At 55.6% G+C, this 8087-nt stretch overlaps 1 protein-coding gene across 8 annotated transcripts in view; it reads left to right on the top strand.

The window, feature by feature from the left end:
* The first annotated feature begins 610 nt into the window (after positions 1–610).
* Positions 611–8087, top strand: part of PIK3C2B (phosphatidylinositol-4-phosphate 3-kinase catalytic subunit type 2 beta) — a 61527-nt gene continuing 54050 nt past the window's right edge. For 6 of the 8 annotated variants that reach the window (XM_070591392.1, XM_070591388.1, XM_070591386.1 and 3 more), the window contains exon 1: positions 638–1055. The gene's annotated coding sequence lies outside the window, so the exon portion shown is untranslated. Of the gene's footprint in view, positions 1056–8087 lie in introns of all 8 variants that reach the window. The other 2 variants (XM_070591389.1, XM_070591396.1) reach the window with 2 other exon arrangements.

Below are 8087 nucleotides of genomic sequence, written 5' to 3'. Positions count from 1 at the left end.
GGCTCTTGGGTTCCAAAGCACAACTTGCCGCCCGCGCGTTGCTCTTCCCCCGTGCCCTGGCGGGAGGGCCGGGAGCGAGGGAGGCGAAGGAGGGGAGAGGGGAGGGAAGACAGGGAGGGAGGGAAGTGGGGAGGGCAGGGAGGGAGGGGAGTGGGGAGGGCAGGGAGGGAGGGGAGTGGGGAGGGTAGGGGGGAAGGGAGGAGGGCAGGGAGGAAGGGGAGAGGGGAGGGAAGACAGGGAGGGAGGGAAGGGAGGAGGGCAGGGAGGGAGGGGAGTGGGGAGAGCAGGGGGAAGGGAGGAGGGCAGGGAGGGAGGGGAGAGGGGAGGGAAGACAGAGAGGGAGGGAAGTGGGGAGGGCAGGGAGGGAGGGGAGTGGGGAGAGCAGGGGGGAAGGGAGGAGGGCAGGGAGGGAGGGAGAGGGGAGGGAAGACAGGGAGGGAGGGAAGGGAAGACCGGGAGGGAGGGAAGGGAGGAGGGCAGGGAGGGAGGGGAGAGTAGAGAGGGGAGGGAGGGCAGAGCAGAGAGGGGAGGGAGGACAGGGAGGGAGGGAAGAGGAGAGGAGAGGGCAGGGAGGGAGGGGAGGGGAGAGAGGAGGAGGGCCGGGCGGCCAGGGCTCCCGCGCCCGCCCCGCCCCGCCCTCCGCGCGCGGCCGAGTCGGCGTGCGGCTGCGGCGGCCGGCGCCGCCTGTCCGGGCGGGTCTGCGGGCGGCGGCGGCGCCGTGCAGTGCGCCGGGTCTCCGGGAGATGGCTTCTCCGCGCTCGCCCGCGGCTCCCGCTATTGTCTCGCCCGGGGTTGCCTGACTGCGGGCTCGCGCACGCTCCCGGCCGCGAGGACTTTCCCCTCCGAGCAGGTCCTTGCGCCCTGCCTGCGCCCCGCGGCCCCGGGACTCCCGGGCCGGCGCTCGCCGCGTGGAGCCGGAGAGGGAGCGGCGCCGGAGGAGGCGTGCGCGGCTGCTCGCCCGGGTGGCGGTGCCGCCTGGAGCCGCGGAGCGAGCAGCCCTCGTCGCCGAGCACGCGACACGTCGGGTCCAGCAGGGAAGCCCGCGGGGAGCACAGGTAGGACGCGCGCCCAGCCGAGGGCGGCCGCCCGGGGTCTGCAAATTGCCCTCCGAGGGGAGGGGCACTGGGCCGGGGCTGTCCCTCCAACATGGCAACAGCCGAGGTGCGACAATGGAAGGAGCCGAGGGTCCCTGGCGGGCCGAGCCGCGCACGCCGTGGATGGGGAGCTTCGGCCCGCAGCGCCGAGTAGGCTGCCCATCCCCACTGCCGCCCCGCTTGAGCAGTCTCGGGCCCCCCGCACCCGTTTCCCACCCCTTTTCCTCTAAACACACTTCCTGGCTCCCAGCTGCAAGGCGATCTGAACCAACCAATGGTTTGAGGGTTGGTTTGTTTGTTTAAGATGAGAAATAAGAAGCAAAACCTGCCCTGGAGTGGAGGTGTGGGGGTGGTGCTTTCTCTTGCAGTGGGGGAAAAGTCAGCGACTAGCCTGGGAAATATATACGCTTTGTAGCCGGACGGATGGTAGACTTGGCTTCTCCCTTATAAGGACACTGCAGCAGAAGGAGAAGGCTTGGGAGAGGGACCCTCAGGCCAGGGCTCTCAGGGGACGCGCCGCTCTCCTTGCCTCTACTTGTCTCTCATTTTCAGCTCCCGACAGCGGTGGCTTTGATGTTGGGGAGCAATCGCAGCAGCAGGAAGCCCCGGGGAGGCTGCCAAGCTGGGGTGGAGTGGGGTAGGGCGAGGAGCCCAGGGGCTTGGCAGGCTCCTGGACTGTGCGAAGAGGTTACCAAATGTATGAGGTTAGTTAGTGCACACACCCTAGTTAGCTGAGGTGTCTGTGTGTGTACGTATGCGTGTGAAGAATCAGCTCTGGCTCCTTCAGGCCAACCTTCTCTCCCTCCGTCTCCCCCCCCTTTTGGGGTCTTTGTGGCTTCCATGCTCCAGTCCCACCAGCCAGGCCTGCGATGGAATCTATTGTCTCCGGCTGCCCTGATGTTTTTTCTCAGTTCTCTTGGAGAATTTTGTGCCCTGGGCTGGCTGGTCCCAGCATGGGACCAGATTCTTCAGGACACAGCTACCAGGCTCCCAGAAGCAGGGCAACACAGCTCCTCCTCCTCTGTCTGAGCTAAACTACCTGACTGTGGGACGTGGCCAAGCAGATGTAAGCAGTTTGCGCTGAATTCCAACCCTGTATCAGTCGCAGCGTGAGCGCTTACTCCATTGCTGCGCTGGGCCTTGGAAAGGTATTGGAGGAGAAATGTCCCAGGGCTGGCAGACCTGACCCCTGGTGCTCCTCCTTCCCCTACTCCAGCTGTGGATCCAGAGCAGAGAGGCACTGAGGCTTCGGGATTGTAGCTCCTCCAGAGCCTGGCGGGCCCATCTGGGATTGTGTCCATGGAAAAATTAAGTCGAGGCACATTTTATAGCTCTGCCTGGCAGCCAGCGTCTGAGGAGATGGTGGCTCTGAGCCGGAGCCCTGGACTGAGGCTGTGGCTGCTTCTCCTTTGGCCTTTGGGTGAGCCCAAGGTCTGATTTCCATGGCTCTGAATTTACTGCTGAGTGTGCACAGCGTGTGTGTCTAAATCTAATCAAGCTCTCCGCCCTGGCCGGAAGGGAGCGTGTCCATTTCCCTCTCCCAGCAGTGTGGGGGGCCAGGCAGGCTCAGTTTATCCAGGGCCTCTGGCTTTTCCCTGGGGTGCACCTCCGGGACTCCCCTGCAGCCTGGCGTGCCTGTGGTCTCTGCTGTGGCCCAGTGGCGCTGGGGCAGAAACTCCACGGTTCCCTCTCTGGGGTGCCCTCACCCCATCTGGGCCTGGCACTTTGCATGCAGGCATCTCTTGTCTGTGGTCCTTCAGCCTGGACACTGCTGCTGGGGCCAGCAGGGAGAAAAATGGGGATCTCTGTTCCCTTTGGGGTTTGTAACTTGCCCTAAACTTCAGGCTCCCTGTACTCCCAGGACGTGAACTGAGACATGGTGATGTGGTGTAGTAGAGAAAACAGGGTGCTTCAGTGTCCAGAGGCCTGGCTTTAGTCCTCATGTGACTTTCTTCCTAGCTGTGTGCACCTGTCTGAGACTTAGTTTGCATATCTGTAAACTGGGGAAAAAAATAATACCCTTGGCTCACAGGATTGTTTTAAGAATGAAATACCCTGCTTACTGTGAACTGAATAAAATCATGTATGCAAAAGTACTCTGAAAACTGCAGAGTACTGTACAAATGTTGGTTATTCATCCTGAGTTTAGCCTCTGGTGATAAGGGAGGGAGAGCTGGCAGGCATGAGGGAGGGTGGGAGGAAAGGGATATGGAATAGAGAATGTTCCAGAACCTTTCCTTTGTGGTGAAGGGAAGAGTGATGTGACAATACCAAGGTAACTATTCCTTGGGTATTTCTTTTTTAAAAGGGTTGAAAGGATGGGAAATGGGAGAGAAGAAAAGGCTGCTTAGTGGTATTTGTAGAGAATTGAGGAGGCAACCCCCCCCCCCCCCCCCCCGCCACCCCCCCAGGCTGGCTCTTGTCTGTAGACAGGGTAGTGCTGCGCTGGCTAATAATACAATGGCCAGCACTTACTGATGTCAGCCAGCGGGGAAATGACAGAGGAGGGGGTTGAAGTGGCGGTCTCCCTCCAGATCCTATGCTCACAGCCTTGATGCCACTGTCAGGGAGTTAGTGGGTCTTGGGAGAACAGAAAGGGACAGCAGAGTTGCACAATTCATTCATACTGGATTCCTTGACTTGAATGCCCATGCTATGTCACCAGACTGGGACATCCTTAGATAATAAACTTATTAAGGACAGGGGCCCCGGAGGACACATTTCCTCCAGCCAGCCCAGTGCAGCAGCACCTCCTTAATTCCCAGTCCTGTGAGGTCACGTGTGTGAATTCCTTGGGCTCCTGCCTCACTGATCTTTCTCTGCTTTCTCATTCAGTCCCTACCTTCAGGGTAAGGAGAAGACTGGGAATAATCAAATTAAGTAATTTTGCCACCTTCTGGGCAACTCTAATAAGAGGTTTGGGACTTGGGGGATCCTGGGAAAATTGAGGCAAATCTTTTGTTTTGGTATTTCCATATCTGCTTTATTTTGTGTCTGTTTTATAAAGTGAAAAGAGACTATTCTTGCATTTCCTGTGATCACGTAAAGCGTTAGAACTGGGAAGGACCTTGGCAATCATTTCCCTGAGAAGAAATGACTCCCAAGGAGTCATTTGTATTTGTCACATATTGCTTGGTGACTAGCAGTGCTGGAACTTTACACTGGGCTGTGACAGATGAAAGGACCTATGGTTCGCACTTTAGAATCAGTGTGGACCCCATCAGGGGCTTCATTTTTAGGCAGTTCTCTTCTCTCAGAACACTGATGATGGAATTCACTCACCACTAATCTCCTTGCTGGTTAGAAAGATTAAGGATACAAAAGACAGAGGCCCTCAAGGTATGGAGAAGGACCAGGAGAGAGGTTCTCAGTGGTCCTGAGGCAGAATGTAGAGCCTCTGGCTGAAGGGATCCTCAGCAGTTCACTCCTTACCCTCCCCTAGCACTTCCTGTAGAGAGTCTCCCTCAGCAGAGGCTCCCTGGTATTTCAAAGAAAAGCCAAAGATCATTTGCCTCTTTAGAAACTGGTTACCCTTCCACCTTAACTTCCTCACTCCTGCCTCTTTCCTTCTTGAAAACGTTGTTCAGCTCCCTGCTTCCTGGGCCGTGCTCTCTTGGCCGCAGCCACTCATCGTGGGACTAATCTCCTGGCAGAGGTTTCTTTTCTTCTCGGCAGTTCTTCCTACTACGCTTTGTACCTCCTAAGTCTCTGCCTCCGTCGGTCCTGTCCTGGATGTTAGATCTGCCCCGTGTCCTCACGCTGTATCCTCCCCACAGTGGAGGTGGGTGCCAGGCAGGAGAACTACTCCACACATGTGGCTCCCGGGCCCACCAGGAATAAGCTTGCCTGGAGGCATCCTCTCCAGCTAAGTCCTGTCTTTCTATCTTAATCTAGTTGGTACCCTTGGCCGCAAACCAGAACGCATAAGGGTGAGGGAAAAATAGAGAACTAAGGAAATTCCATTTTGAGGAAATGCCTTTTGCCTTGCTAGGTAGGAGAAATAGATGTGAGAGCTCTTCTTGTCTCAGGTCTCAGACTAGCCACAACCCTTCCTCTACTGAGGCGTCTCAGGGCCCTGCTTTCTGAAGCAGAGTGTCAGTCACGTCCCTGACCTAACGTACTGTTGCTGTTGCGTCTTCCAAGGGGTAAAGGAGGTTAAAGTGCCCAGGGGCACCAGTAGAGGGCATTTAATTCTGACTGAGAAAGGAGAGATTGTTTGCAAATTGGATATTATGGGAAGCTAGGAGAAAGCAACTATATTTTCCCAAAAACGTTATAGCTGAGGATGTCAGATTTCCACTCGAGACTTCAGGAAGGCAGGTTTCCCTTTTTTTAACTAAGAGAAGAGGTAGAGACAGCTTCCTGACACGAGACTTGGGCCGGCAGATTCTCTGAAGTGCACTCTGACTCTGCTGCTGCAGGTGATCCCAACAAGGGAGGCAAAGAGGAGCAAAAGTTTGAGGCAAGGGCACGTGGTGAAGGATGGCCCTGGCGCTGAGCGTCTGTCCGCTAGTAGCTTTTCAGACATTGTTGTAATTTCCCCTCCCCCCAACTCTGAAGGACGCAGATGCTGATGGAATTGTCTCTTTCCTTTTTACATTTGGGAGAGCTGAGGTTTAGATTCAAACTGAGATTAAGAAACATGCCTAAGATTGTACAACTAATTAGAGAAAAGCCAAAGCCTGCATCTGGAAGGATACTTCCAGAACTGATGCTCCTGCTGTCCTGTGCTGAGAAAAGATGTCAGCGAGGCCCACCTGAGTTCTGAATGAGGTGGGGCTTCCCCAAGAGCCAGATGACAATAGAGAGGGTTCTTCTTCAAGTCATCTGTGGAAAAAGATATGATCTCAAAGGGATATAAGTCTGTCAGATAATGTTTGAAAACAACTCACTCATTCATTCGTTCACTCACTCATTCAGCAGATGTTTTGACTGCTTTCTCATGACTTTAGGTACCTTCACTGACTGGGACAGATGGCACTGCTGAGCGGGGGATCCAAACCAGTAAACAGGCTGTGCTGGGGGATGTAGGCATGCTTTGAGATCTCCTAAGTGGGACATTTGAGGTGGTCAGACTTCCTGAAGAAATGAAATGTTAGCTGAGATCTGAATAGTGAACAGGAATTGGGGGTGGGGGGTGGGGAATGAGGCGAGTGGTAAAAGAGGTGAGCTGGAAGTGGTTTGATCTGGCCAGAGCCGTTGACTGCGTTTGCATTTTCTGTTTTATTCAGCGGTTCGTTCACTGTTCTGCACCAAATGTTCACCGGGTGCCTGACGCCCTCAGCGTGTGGTGGTGGATAAGACAGACAAAATCCTGTCCTTCTGGAGTTTATGTTCTGGGAGAACTTAGTTCACTAAGAATACATTAAACCAAGCTTCTTGGTTTAGAGTGGGGGGGTGTACCAGAATAATTACCAGTATCAGCTTGAACATTCGGTAAAATGCCACGGGCCTGGCTCTCCAGGGCAGGATGGGAAAAAGGCTGGATTTTGGCCTCAAACAAGTTTGACTTTAACTCTTGATTCTGTCACTTACTAGTTGTGTGGTGGCCTATCATAAAATAAGGATAGCAATACCCACCTTTAAGAACTGTTGTGAGGATTAAGCAGGACAAAACCTGGCACACATAGTCGGGGCGGGGCCTGTTCCTCCCGTCGATTGATTTCTGTGATGCTCACGTTCCGTTAGCCTCCCCTCTGCTCCCCCTCCACCTCCCTTTCCTCCTTCCCTTCCACCAAAACAGTGTGACACCCTCGCTCCAGTCCCGGCAGTAGACATGTCCCTGGAGGGCCTGACTCCACAGACCTTGCTGTGGTGTCTGCGTGGTTGTGAGGGGATGTCAGCAAGGTGCCTTTGGAATGTTAGCTCCCAGATGCCTCCACGGTGGTCACACCCTGGCTGCCCTCATCCAGCCGCAAGCGTGTTAGTCGATCCCCGCTGAGAATGGCCTGACTCTGCTCCCTTGGTGGACCTGAGTGAGGGTCATGTGGTGGATGGGGCTGGTGGCATGTGAGCGTACCACACTGTGCCTGTGGGCAGCTGGTCCACCCCTCTGCTGAGTGTCCCCTTTGCTGAGTGTGGACTTGGGCTCCATCTTAAGGGGACCTCTGTCTCCCTTGGGACCTTCCTGTGCAAAGCCGGGTAGAGGAGACAGGAGAACGGCATTAGGGTGTGTATGGGGCAGTGCCAAAACTAGCCGACACGATTCCTTGCTCTCCTTCCCCACCCCCAGGTCACTTCCTTCTTCGAAAGTAAGTCGTCTTGTCCCCTCCATGCACAGGGATGCCAAATGGTTGTTTTAACACCGTCTAAGGCAAATGTGTTGTTCTCGTGCCCCAGATACCAGGGGCAGTCCACCACTTTAATTCGTCGTGTCACACACAGAGCAGAGTAGTGTTAGGAGACACTGAGAAGAAAAGAAGTAAGGATGTTTGGAGGGGTTGACCAGGGAAGATTTCTGAGGATCTTGAGTTGGAGTGGAAAGAGGAGAGAGAGACAGCACAAGGAAGAGAAGGGTGCCTCCGGCCGCATGCGTGGCTTTTGAGGCCCTGAGGGCCCAGTGGGACGGGGACATAGGGCATGGGGTCTACACCAGGCTGTATGTGTAGATGAGCGGGGCTGAGAGCACCTGAGCCTACCACTGGGACAAGTCTAGGGGGTGACCAGGCTGGCACAGGGGTCCTGGCTGGGATCCGCTGGGATCTGGCACCATCAGGACCACTGTCTGCCTCCCTCTTCCCAGTCCCCCCTGTCTAGGTATCCCCTTCACTGTGGTTTGGGGATTCTGGACGCTGAGAGGCTGTCTCAGGGGAGGGGGAGGTCTCATTTCTCAGTTCCCCCTTAGGGCCCTGCATCCCAAGTGGAGTTTCTCTTTTGACCTGGGTGAAATCCTTGGTCTCCCCCTAGGTCAGTGTCCTTGACTGACCTTGGAGTAGGATGTCCTTCCAGTCTGCCACCAGGAAGAGTGCAGTGGAACTGCATGGCTGCTGGGGA

The sequence above is a fragment of the Equus przewalskii genome, chromosome 23 (assembly GCF_037783145.1).
Source record: "Equus przewalskii isolate Varuska chromosome 23, EquPr2, whole genome shotgun sequence".
Taxonomy (NCBI): Eukaryota; Metazoa; Chordata; class Mammalia; order Perissodactyla; family Equidae; genus Equus; species Equus przewalskii.
Note: the sequence above shows the minus strand (reverse complement) of the source record. Positions and strands in the feature narration are given on the sequence as shown.